Source organism: Spermophilus citellus, assembly GCF_964194105.1.
Source record: "Spermophilus citellus genome assembly, chromosome: 6".
Classification (NCBI taxonomy): Eukaryota; Metazoa; Chordata; class Mammalia; order Rodentia; family Sciuridae; genus Spermophilus; species Spermophilus citellus.
Window position 1 is genome coordinate 100197677 of NC_138187.1, and position 12850 is coordinate 100210526.

The window sequence follows — 12850 nt, forward strand, 5'->3', positions numbered from 1 at the left end:
GCTGTCTGTCACTAGAGGGAAATACAGAGGAGGCTAGCTTAGGAAGAGGCCTGACCTGGAGCTTGGTGGGCTCAAGGGCCTGCAACTGGCAAATATTGGGGAAATAATTATGAAAGGAAGAAGCAGAGAAAGAGAGACAGGAAGCAATCTCAGAAAAGCGTGGAAATAAATAAAACACAGGGGAAATAAAATCCAGGTTTCAATAACTTCTTACATTCCAGGGGTCCTATATTTTAGGATTCTCCAGAAACAGATTCACATCGAGACATATGGACCCATGAGCATCCCATGGCTAAAATGTTAGAAATCTTCATGCATTTTACTAAGCAAAGTAATGAGCCTTCAAACAAATTAGCCCCAGCCAAAGTTCCTACACGCCACATACACCTGCTCTGAGTGTGAATTCAAACCAGAAACAGCCATGGGATGTGCCTACCCCTGCTGGCCAGGATGCGGACCACAGCCCATGGTGGATGCACGGTGCTTCTGAATGAATGAAGGACCACCAGTGTCGTCTCGTTGCTGTTTCTTCCCCGTGGATGCTTACTTTTCTCAGTCTTGATTTCTACTCACTCTTTTTAAAAAGGTAATACAAAAAGAAGAAAGAAGAAAAGGAGCGAGAGAGAGAAAGAGAGAGAGAGAGAGAGAGAGAGAGAAGCCACTCTGCAAGGACAACCCAATGCAGAGTCCCCTCCAGGAGTCTGACCCACTCAGGAACCTTGATGGGGACACCAGGGCCCCAGGAGACATGTGGCCCAGCTGCAGATGCCTCTGGCTAATCCTGCCCATGGCTGGATTCTGGCCACTGCATGGCACATGTTGCTCAGCAAAAGTTCCAGCGAGTTCGAGTGGCCCCCGAGGGCCCACAGCTGCAGACAGCACCTTCCAGGATGCAGGAGAGCTCTGCTAAATTGTGATTCCCCACCCAGAATTGTAGTAAAGAGAAACAGCTTCAGATTATTTTTAGTTTGTTTTGTTGGAGTGAGAATTCAGCTTCTTTTGGAAACTATCCACTTACTATCTGAGCAGTTAGAATTTAGGTCTGCGATAAAGATACTAATAACAGTGACAGATCAGAAAACGAGGACCTGCCCAGTGGGTCAGGAGGCAAGTTTCAGTACTGACCCGTAAGCCCATGTGTTCTCCCACCACCAGTGTGGACCCTTGCAGGAGCCGAGTTAGCATGTGGGACACGCTCTTGGCCGGTGCCACGGGCACAGCAGCCCTGGTTCCTGGCCTCCACTCCTGGGACGCTTGGCTGGGTCTCTGAGCTATGGATACACAGCTTCCAGCCAATTGAACTTCATTAGCAGCTGTTGAAATCTGACTTTCATTTCTCCACTTTCGAGTCCTTCTTGATGCGACTTTGGTCTCTCCAGTGAGAGTGGTGAATCACACATTAACCAGATGACTCTGCACCGTGTCTCTGGACACTCCAATCTACCTTCCATATGGATCCACTCTCAGAATGGCATGGCTGCCCAAGAGCTGGTGAACACGCACATTATTTACAAATTAGGCAATCAGGGGACCCTTCCAGCTCGTTAACTGTGCGATATCCCACTCTTGACCCGGGCAGTTGGCTGGCCTGGCCTTTCATACGGGATCTGTCGTTTACACATCCCAATAATAAAACTTAATTGAAATTTCATTCCTCCTCTATGAGACGCCAGCGGAACAGATGGTCAGTAATGTCGGGTCCACATATTTTATGCTGTTGGTTTCCCACGCAAGATCACACCACTGCCATCAGCGGAACGCTGTTCATTTAAGACCTCGCTTTCACATTAAGAACCTTACTGTTTCATAGAACTGTAAAACCTGTTATTAAAATTAGTTGGTTAAAACTGAAACAATGATTACAACAGTCTTACAAAAACTCAAAGAACCTTGAATGATTACAGTCTGAGCTGGGTTCCCGAGGAGAGTGGGAATATTTGTACAGAAACATCTAGGCTCATGTGTGTGAGTAGGAACCCAGGCGAGAGGGCAGAATGCCTAGGGAATGTCACGTGTCAATCGCCATCCAACCAACCCTGAGTCCACAGCCCCGTCTGTGAAATAACTGGTTAACTTCTGTTCCACATTAAGTTCCAGCACATCTTTGATGGCTCTAAAATCACAGTTGTGCTATTCTTTGCTCTTAATTTTGCGCCCACTGACATTGTATTTAGTACTCCACACTCAGAATGCCAAGGATCATCCCCACCCTAAGATAGGGCCTTAGGAGAGGAGGAGAACACCAGAGGCTGAATGCAGGCATGGCAGGTCAAGGAGGTGGCCTCCCCAGGGCCATTCATGGGCAGTGGCATCTAAACACTCATCACTGGGCTAACTGTAAGTGTCAATGGAATATCTCAGAGAGCGTTTTGAAGGACTGAGCGATGGCCTGAGGTGTGATAGGCTCCGTGCAGCCTGCGGTGACTCGCTCCCCATGTTCTTGGGCCCCTCCACTCCCTCCCGCCTCCTCCACCAGCCTCCAGGACCCACTGCTTGCAGGTCTTTCCTCTTTTCCACTCAAACCTGTTCTCAGAAAAGGCTCAAATGGACTAACTCACTTTCATATGAAATGTCTTAGAAGACTCAAAACGACAATTCCCCAGGGGATTTTGCAGCCAGAGTGTTCTGAGACAGGAAGCTGTCCATAGGCAGGGCCAGGCACGGGGGCTGGTCCTGGAGTCTCCGAAGTTGCCCCATCTCCTTGGAGATGCTGTTCTCAGCCTGAGCTCCACCATTCAGAGAGGAGACCGCCGCCAGGCTTCTGTGTGGGGACGTGGAAAACAAAACACTGGGAAAGATGAAGGGTGACGAGACCGCAGAGAACTCTTGGAGGAAGCAGACACCAAGTGACCCAAAGGCAGAGGAGACTCGGAAACGTGTTGGAAGAGGCTGTCGGCCTCCTATGACACCTTGCTGCATGCAGAATCTTCCAGTGACGTTAGGGCAGTGCACACCTAGGCAGCCCATTTGTCCAGAGCGGATATAAGAGTTCTGATGACTCCCTTCTTGTCCCTGGACTCACGTTGCCATTTGCTTCCCAGCAGGAAGGCGGCCACTCCTCCCCTGTTTCCTGCACACTGCACAAGCCTGGGCACCCAGTCCTACTCAGTAAACGTGCACGTGAATAAGTGATCAAAGAATTATAACCCGATAAAATCACCCCAAAAGGAATGGTTTCCCTCCATTACTGTTTTTTTTTTAAGAGAGAGTGAGAGAGGGAGAGAGAGAAAGAGAGAGAGAGAATTTTAACATTCACCTTTTAGTTATTGGTGGACACAACATCTCTGTTTGTATGTGGTGCTGAGAATCGAACCCGGGCCGCACGCATGCCAGGCGAGCGCGCCACCACCCGAGCCACATCCCCAGCCCCATTACTGTTTTTGTATCTTTGGACTTTTAAAGGGTTACAGTCTCATTATTAAAATGATTATTATTGTAACTGTATAGTTCAGAGATTTAGGACATTGAATTAAATCAATACTAATCTAGTTACAGACCAATGCAGTCAACAATTCTAAAAAAAGAAATCGTATTTCCAGACTACAGAGCCCATAAAACTTGCATGTATAATTGACAGTTTGCTTGGCATTTCTATGTGACAGATACAGACTCTAACCCCAGGCACAACCCACTTTGGCTCCAGGAATCTACTTTTCCAGTTGATTTGTAAGCTGCAGGGCAGGTGATGGAGGGGTGAAGGGTACTCAAACATGCGGCAAGGACTGGCAGCTCCTTTTCCCCATGCCTGTCCTGTGTCCAGCCTCGTACTGGGCTCAGTGGCCAAGAGGAGTGAGAAAAAGCCTCTGTTATCAAGAGTTTCAAAGTTGAAGAAACTGCGCAAACTCCTAAATCCAGAAGAGAAAAACCATATCCTCTGTGTTTTTAGCTTTGTGCTTATAAACTAGAGACTGGGACAGGATGAAATCCTGTGGTCTCTCCAACTAGGACACAGAAAGCTAATCTTTGGGAGTAAGCTTAGTAGGAATGGCCAAGTAAAAACAGCTCAAAAGCTGCTTATCTCTCAAAGCAAAGAACCAGACCAAAAATGCCAAATATTTTTTCTCAGAAGTCTGTAAATTAATCAAAAGCTTTCAATGGTCTGACCAGCATTTGTTTAAGAAAAATGGTGGAATGTCTGCAGAGCCGTGAACCCTGTAGGTTGTAACGTGCCCTTTCCGCAGAACCCTCCCCAGTTCCATGTGGCCTTTCAAACCTGCAGCTGCTCCTCAGGATACCCCAGGGCCTGCCCTTGATGTCATCACAGGGTGAGGAGTCCCTGACACAGGTGGAAGGGTCCCTGATACAGGGGGAGGGGTCCCTGACACAGGTACAGGGGTCCCTGAAACAGGCGGAGAGGTTCAGTGATACCACAGGAGGCAGGCCCCGTCCTTGATGCCAGCACAGGTGGAGGGAGGCATCCCTGACACCTGTGTTCCTCCCCACCACACCTCTTCATGTGACAGTCCTCAGCCTCCACCTGGATGTGAGTGTCCTGTGCTGTTAAAGTGAAGGTCACCGTAAGTTAGTGACCAGGCTCCTGCCCTCACCTTCCGGGGAGGCTCTTCACAGGGCTTTTTAGGGGCCATATCCCTGCCCCGCCTCTGTGGGTCTGACCTTGCCTAATGTCTCTGCTCCTTGGTGTCTGCTGACCACACAGTCTTTGGAGGCTGCCGACCTTCCCGCTCCTCATGTGTTATTTATAAAGCTTTGAAGATGGCTCTACTTTGTCACACCCTGTTTCCTGGGATATTCGTTAACCCCATCAGACTGAGGGCTAGCTTAGCTGTGTCCTTTGTGCGCCACCCACAAGCCCAGAGCCCTGGACACGCAAGGCTGGTTTAACACTCAGAGTCCTTCCCGTAAGAAGGGCAGCAGCCCATGACTACTCACTGAGAGGACGGAGAGGACTGATGGTCTACGGCGCCTTTACTGAGGAGGACACTCCAGATTCTGGAGGCAGAAGCTTCCTGACAGAGGGCCCCAGGAAGCCTGCCCACCCTGCAGTGGCTGTGAGGCACAGTGCCTTCCTCCCAAGGTCACCAAGGGCATGAAGCAGAGGAGGGCGCCATCCTAACCAGCACGGCATGGGGATTCCATCCAGGCAGGGAGGCAAGGGAACAAGACAGCTTGATTGAAAAGGCTGGCTGTACATATGCACAAGTGTCCTGGGGTGACATATAAATGATCCCAATGGATGCCTCTAAACCTAGCCTTTCTGAACTAATAGATGAGTTAGCAGGAGTGCAGGTGCAGGATCAACACGGAAGAATCAACTGTGCTTCTATACACCAGGATTGACCCATTCAAAATCAAAATCAGGTGAACAACTCCAAAAATATAGAAAATTTAACAAAAATTTTTAAACAAATGTAAGACTTGTACACTGAAAATTTGAATACATTACTGAAAGAAATTAAAGATCGGAATAAGTGCAAAGATCTACCATGTTAATGCACCGGAAGAGTCAATATTGTTAAGTTGGCACCAGTCTCCAATTCATCTAGAGAGTCAAAGCAAACCCTAAAAAGATACCAGCTGAATTCCTTATAGAAATTAACAACATGACCCTAAATTTCATATGGAAATAGAGGGGGAACCGTAGCTAAATCTCTCTTGAAAAACAACAAAGCTGGAGAACTCAGACTTCCTAATGTCAACTCCACAGGGCTGATTGCCCAAGAGAGCACGCTAATGACACCTGGGTAGACAACTAGATGCACTGGATGGAACCCAGCATCCAGAAAGAAAAACTTATTGAGGCAAGGGTGCAAAGAAAGGACAGTCTCTTCAACAAACACTGCTGGAACAACTGGACATCCACATGCACAAGAATGAAGACAGACCACTTATTTACACCACACCCACACACACCTGTATATAAGAGCTATAACTATAAAACCTTTTTATTTTTTCCTATAAAACCTTTCAAACAAAACATAGGATTAAATCTTCATGATGTTAGTTTGGATCACAGTTGCTTACATACTGTCATAGGCAGAAGTCATAAAAGAAAAAATGCAAATACAGAAGCCATAAAAGGAAAAAAAAAGATAAATGGTATTTTTTAATTAAAAACCTTTGTGTTTCAGAGAATACCACCAAGAAAGTAAAAGGCCACCCAAAGAATGAAGAAAAATATTTGCAAATTACATATTTGATAAGGGATTTTTATTTAGCATGAGTAAAGAACACTTATGATTTTAAAACGATTTTTAGAAAGTTCCAATTTTAAATGGGCAAAAGATTTGCATGGGCACTTCTCCAGAGAAGATATTCCAATGGTCAACAAGCACATGAAAACGTTCTCAACCTCACTGGTCATTAAAGCAATGCAGACCAAAGCTAAAACTCTGTAGTCTCTATACCTGTTGCTGAGGCTGGCTGGAACTTGCAGTCCTCCTGTGTCAGCCTCCCAAATCACTGGGACTACAGGTGTGCACCACTGCACCTGGCTAAGAAATATCTTTCAGTATTTTTTGCAGAGAAAGTGTGCCATGAATAAATTCTTTCTGTATTTGTTTTGTTTTGTTTTTTCTTGAAAACATCTTTTTTCTTTATTTTTCCTTTAAAGTTACCTTTTTTACTAGGCACTATTTCTGCATTGACATATTTTTTTAAGTACTTTAAAAATGCTATTCCATTGCTTTCTCTCTTGCGTAGTTTCTTATAAGACATTGACTGTAATTCTTGTTTTTCCCCCCTCTGTATATGTAAAATGTTTTATTTTATTTGGCTGTCTTCAAGATTTTCAGTTTAGTTGAAGTAATTTTTTCGGTAATTTGAATATGACACATATAGGGTGTGTGTGTGTGTAACTGGGGAGATAGCCAGTATCTCATTGGGAGGTTCTTCTTCCTTCCCTAGGAGAATGTAAGCCACCCTAAATCCTAAAGTCTCAAATAATTAGTGAATAACAAAACACAAATGTTCAGAAATATATTTACAAAAGCAAAGCCTCTAATAAATTAGTCCACATGGACACTGAAACTAGATGAAGAAAAGATGGCTCTGATGGTTTATTAAAAGGGGTACATCAAAGGCAGGGATAAGGTTTCAAGGGTGCAGTCTAGTGGTTGGCAGGTTAATTGGTATCTTCTCAGATCACACCCATCTCAGGTGCTGTGTGGACCACGGCAGAGCTGGATAGAAATTTACACTGTCCCTGGGCAACTGACCAGAGAAAATGTCCACTGATCATTCCCAGACACCAGATGTTTCTATCCACTAGGCTTCCATGTGAGTAACCTACATGCAACCCCTGGATGGCTCGTGATGTGTGTCTGTGTGCGTATGTATGTGTGAGTGTGTGTGTGTGTGTGTGTGTGTGTGTGTGTTGTATTTATACTGCTTGATTTTCTATAAGTGTTTTGGATTTGTATTTTATCTCATTTGATGTGGAAATTTTCCATCCATTATCTCTTTAAATATATGTTCTCTCATCTCTATCTCTTCTCTTTCTGTGATTCCAGTAACATGAAAACTAGGCTGTTCAATATTGCTCAACAGCTCTTGGATGTGTATTACTATGTTATATCATGTTATATTTTATTGATTGAGGGAAAACTTTTGCTATCTTGTTAAGTTGCCCAGGCTGGCCTCAAACTTGTGATCCTCTTGCATTTGTCTCTCAAGTAGCTGGGATTACAGGTGTGCACCACCACACCTGGCCTTTTCTATTTTTAGTTCTTATTTTCTTTAAGCTGGCATTATCTTTATTGTCCTACTTTTAAATATTCTGATTAGTTCCTTGACTGTGTCAAGTTTATTAATGAGCCCATTGAAGGCATTCTTCATCTCTGACTATTCTTGCTTCTAAAATGTTCATTCCATGCTCCTTATAATCTCTATTTTGCTCTGCTGAAATTATGCATATGGTCTACCTTTTTGGGGGGTGGGGGGTACAAGGGATTGAACTCAGGGGCACTTGACTACTGAGCCACATCCCCAGCGCTATTTTGTATTTTATTTAGAGATGGGGTCCTACAGTTGCTAAGTACTTTGCTTTTGTTGAGGCTGCCTTTGAACTTCAATCCCCCTGCCTCAGCTCTTGAGTTCCTGGGATTACAGGTGTGTGCCGTCACACCCAGCTACCTTTTTAATTTATCACATCAATCACTGTCATTTCAAATTCTGTCTGAAAAGTTTCAATGTCATGTTCATTTTTATGTCTGGTTCTATTGATTGATTTGCCTCTTAAGAGCAGGTTGTTTTTCTTTGCTTTTTTGTGTATCTTGTAACTTTTCACTGGAAACCAAACATCATCTCCACACAGATGCTGAGATCAATAGAGGTCACAGCTGGAATCGTCCACCTTTTTATTTACTGGTCCCTTACAGTTGAGATTGATAGCTGAGTCCGTTGATTAGCTGAACTTGGGTTTCGTTGCTGTGAATGCTGTCAACACACCACAGATATTACATTCTAGTATTGTTTTATGTTCAGGATGGAGCTTGGGTTTCTGGCAGACTTTTCTCCATGTTCTCTTCCACTCTCTTCTCCCGGCTTCCCTGTGTGCCCTGCCCGCTGAGAGCTTCGCCCAGGCTCTTGCTCCCTCCCCAGTGTGGATAGCTGTTATTGCTTGACGTTTGCTTGACTGGCCACAGTGGTGGATGTCTGTAGTCTTGGTTCGGCTGGTCCTGGTTAGACCCCTTGTCACTGGGTTTCAGAGGTGGAAATTTAAGTGGCATGAACTTCTTTCCGTGGCAGCCAACTCCATCTTGGGCTTTGTCGTATCTCATATGATTGTTACCTGCACCACTACATTGGCAGGAGATTTTTAACCATCTGAACTTACAGTGGAGATCTCCCTTGCCCTCAGGTGTACAGATCTGTTGTCCTTTATCTATCCAAGCTGAGATGACCTCTGTACTGGGGACAGGAGTTTTGTTGTCCTTTCCCTAGGAGCTTGGTCTTTTGTTCCATAGGAGAACTAGGAAAAAGGGGTCTGGGGAAGGACACTGTGGGGAGGAGGGCCCTGGGCAAGGCACTGGGGGGTGGGGGACAGGGTCAGAGTCGTTGATTTAGGTTATCTAACTTCTCATTATTGTAGTGAGAGCAACTCTGGCCCCAGTTCTCTGCATCCTCAGCTGGAGGCTGGAGGCAGGATGTAGGCATCCATCCACATTTCTGTGAGCTACCTTGGGTCCTTTTGAACTGAGGATTATATAAAATAAAGCTGTAAACAAGGCTGTATGAAAGATACAATAATGTAAGACTGAATATATTTATAAATAACAGAAAGCAGAGACTGTGTTCTGAAAATCTTACATATGATCTAGTAAAAAGTATAAAATATGAAAAAAGCAAATAAATTTTTAGGTTAAGATGAATCTCGCCCTATTAATTTAAACATGTATAAAGCTACATATTTCTGGACCATACTCTTTATCAACATGAAAGAAATGACAGTCACCAGCGAGGATTGCCGCATCAGGCCAGGAGGCCTGGCCTCTAGGGCTACTGACAGGCAGCAGTGAGGCAGACTCAGCCCCAGCCCAGTGCTTTCCTGCCCAGCTCTCTGGCCTGTGACACTCAAGCTTGAGTCACAACTAATGTTCTTTAAGTTTCTCAGAATGACTTTGCAACTGCTCCAAGCATGAAGTGGGACACAGGTGGCTGCGTGCTGCGTGGCCACAGGTGCTGGGCCAGTGCTTCTCAAGCAGTGCTGTCCATCAGAACCATGTGAGGAGTCTGGTCAGAGGAGGGAGGCCCTCATCTGTCCAAGGCACGTGGGCCTGGGCATCTTCAGCATTGAGGTGGTTGCGATGAACATCCAAGTGTGAGGAGCGCTGTGTTGGCACCTCATGTGTGCCATCTCCTCGGACCTTTATCACACCACAGCGCTACACTGAATTTACAGATGGAGAGACGGAGCCTCGTTGAACCTACAGTGTCACAGGCACCCAAAGGCACGAAGCAAGAAGTGTCAGACTCTGTATTAAAACACAGATGTGTACACCTACAGCTCTGTCCCTCTTTCCCCCGACACTGGGGACCCGGGACTTCCTCTCTGCTTAACAGAGAAGGGCAGCCAAGGACATCTGTCTCGCCACTGAGCCTGTAAAGCAAACCAGCGCTGCTTCCAAGACTCACAAAGATGGCTTTGTTTTGCCTTTATGAATCACTGGGTCTCCTGGAGGACCCTTCCACTGCAGTCCCCTGCACGACCCTCTGAATGTCTGCGAGAAAGCCCAAGGCCATTCAGAAACACTTGATTAGACCCAGGGGGACCGGCCCCTGTCGGCAGGGCTCCCTGGGTGTTGCCTCAGAGGGGATGAGTGTGAGCAGGTGGGCTTTGCAGGGAAGGAACAGGGTCAGGGACGCCTGTGAGTATCAACAGCGCCACTGAAGAACAAGAGGAGGGGAGGACAAGACCGACTCTTGTCACTATGCCCAGTGTACACTGGAGCGGCTCCTGTGCCTGCTGAGGAAGGCAGGCTGGAGCTGCCACAGCAACAGGAAGGGCAATGGAAACCAGAGCAGTCCACGAACAGTTCTGTCTGAGATTCGGACCAGAAGGCATGTGAGGCAGGCGGTCTGCGTCATGGAGGATGTGGACGAGGCCAGGCTCCATGGGGTCAGAGAGCAGCCTGAACTTCAGTGCCACCCGCCCTCGACTGGAAGGTGCAAGGTGTTCTCTGTCAAGATCACAGTAGTTGTGACAGCTTTCTTTTTAGCTCTGCAACAAGCTGGTGTGAAAGTCTGATCAGAAGGAACCGCTGGATGCTTAACTGAGTCCCAGGCTGTCTCTGAAACACCTGCTGTGAGTGCTGGAGCTGGGGTGGAGGGCAGGGAGTATGAAGGCAGCCCTAGGTTTTGCTCCAGAGGACGATCTTCAGTTTGTCTGAGGTCCCGAGTCTGACTGCTGCTTCAGGGTCTGAACAGCTGGTCTGTTGCTGGCAATTTCCCACCTTAAGAGAGGAAATGATTTAATGTTTCTTCAAGAACCTATCCTGCCTCCTGTGCTTCATTTGATGACATATAGTAACTAGTTTTTAATCTGCAGATTAACACTTTTCAAACTGCAGCCTGTGAGCATCTTGGTCTTATAACCAATTGAGTATATCCCAGCTAGCATTTTTTTTTTAAAAAAAAAAAAAAGCAGAACACACAAAAAAATAATTCCAAATCACATCCTACTTAAGATGGACATTACTCTCTGGTGACACACATGAACAAGGGTGTGCCATAGCACTGTGTGCACTGAGCAACCGCACTGTGGGCATTTCTTCCTTGGACCAAGTGTTCAGACGCTGCACCTCTGTCATGCTCCCAGGGACTCTGCCTTGCTCAGCCAGCTCCAGCCTAGCTGATTGATCTTGCACCCTGCCGTGCAACCCATCTTTCCACCTGTGCTCTCCTGGTGTAGCTTCCACCCAGCTATTCTTCCCTTCACCTACAAAAGGATCAGCAGATGTCCATTCTGTGCAGATACTGGGCTTACAGACGCGGATCCCATTCCTCTGCCGCCCAGCCCCACGGGTGCCGAGGAGAGCCCGTGAGCTGAGTGCACACTCCCCCAGCTCAGGAGCAGCAGCTTTCCTTCCACTTGGGACCAAACTTTTCCCGCCTCCCAGGCTCTTCCTCATCCAGATCCAGGGTCTCCACCAGGCTTCTCCATGGCCTGTCTGGCTCTAGCCAGCCTTTTCTACCCACTGCAAATGTCTCTGTGTGTGCCATGGTAATTCTGACACCATGTCCCTCGTCCCCAAAGTCGCTGTCTGCTGCTCCCCTAAGCAAGTCCTCTGCAGGGTTCTGGGATCTGCTGCCTCCTCCCTTCCAGCCTCCCTGGGCCACAGCTGGTTCATGGCCCAGCTCCCTGCCCCCTCTTGCTCTGGCACCACTGCGGAATTCTTTGCAAAGTCCTTTCTAGCCCACTGTCCATTTATTTAGAATGTCTCCGGGGATCCCGCCTTCATCACTTTGTTTGAAAGCCTATTTCACAGTCTAGTGGGTCTCACTGTCTGGAGACTTTTTATCTTTCTCCAAAATTTTCCTTTCTTAATTTTAATCCATTATTCTTAGTTACACCACTGATACTATCATAAATAATACTTCAAATAAGCAAAAAAAAAAAAAAAAACCCACATCTTTCCTCATGATTGTGCATTTAAATTCATGCTCAGTCATCACTTAACCTGACTGTTCATTATCGAATTCTAGCAGTTAATCTAGTGCATATCACTGAGAACGGAAAGCGGCTCCCACTCAACATGAGGATCCTGGGACTCAAAAATGGAAATGAATCACACAGCCCAATTGCCTCCCTCTGGCTTTATCACACAAGGAAGCAACAGTACTTAGGAGAAGCGGAAGTTCTCAGTTATGACATTGTCTCTGGTAGGCCACCCTCTGTCTGCTTTACTTGCTCATTTACTGAGTTTCTACCTGGTCCCTGGCCCTTTTGGGGGTGTTAGGGTGGAAGGTGGGGAAGACCACTTGCTGCTCCCTGTCCTGGGAAACAGGCTTGACCCGCAGCAGACACCTACAGCCCAGCACAAGCCTTCAGTGGGTGAAAGAAGTGGCCATGCGGGAGCTGCAGTTGTGGCCATGAGCCAGGACCAGGCCCTCAGGAAATCTGATGGGTAGATGTGTGTCCGTGGGAGGAGCAGACATTTCTTAGAATACTCCAAAAAAAGGAGCAAAACATTCAAATGTTGGGTGCCCAAAAGGTGATCCTCCTGGGGACTGGGGGGAGCAGAGGAGGCCTGGCTTTCCTCCTGCAGCCAACCCTGTGGTGGGGGCCCTCAGGGTGGGTGTTAAGGTCCAGGTTTATTTTAAGAGACTACTATGAAAGCACAGGGAGCAGGGATTGAGTGAGCAAGACCATTTGGAAACTGCAAAACTGCAA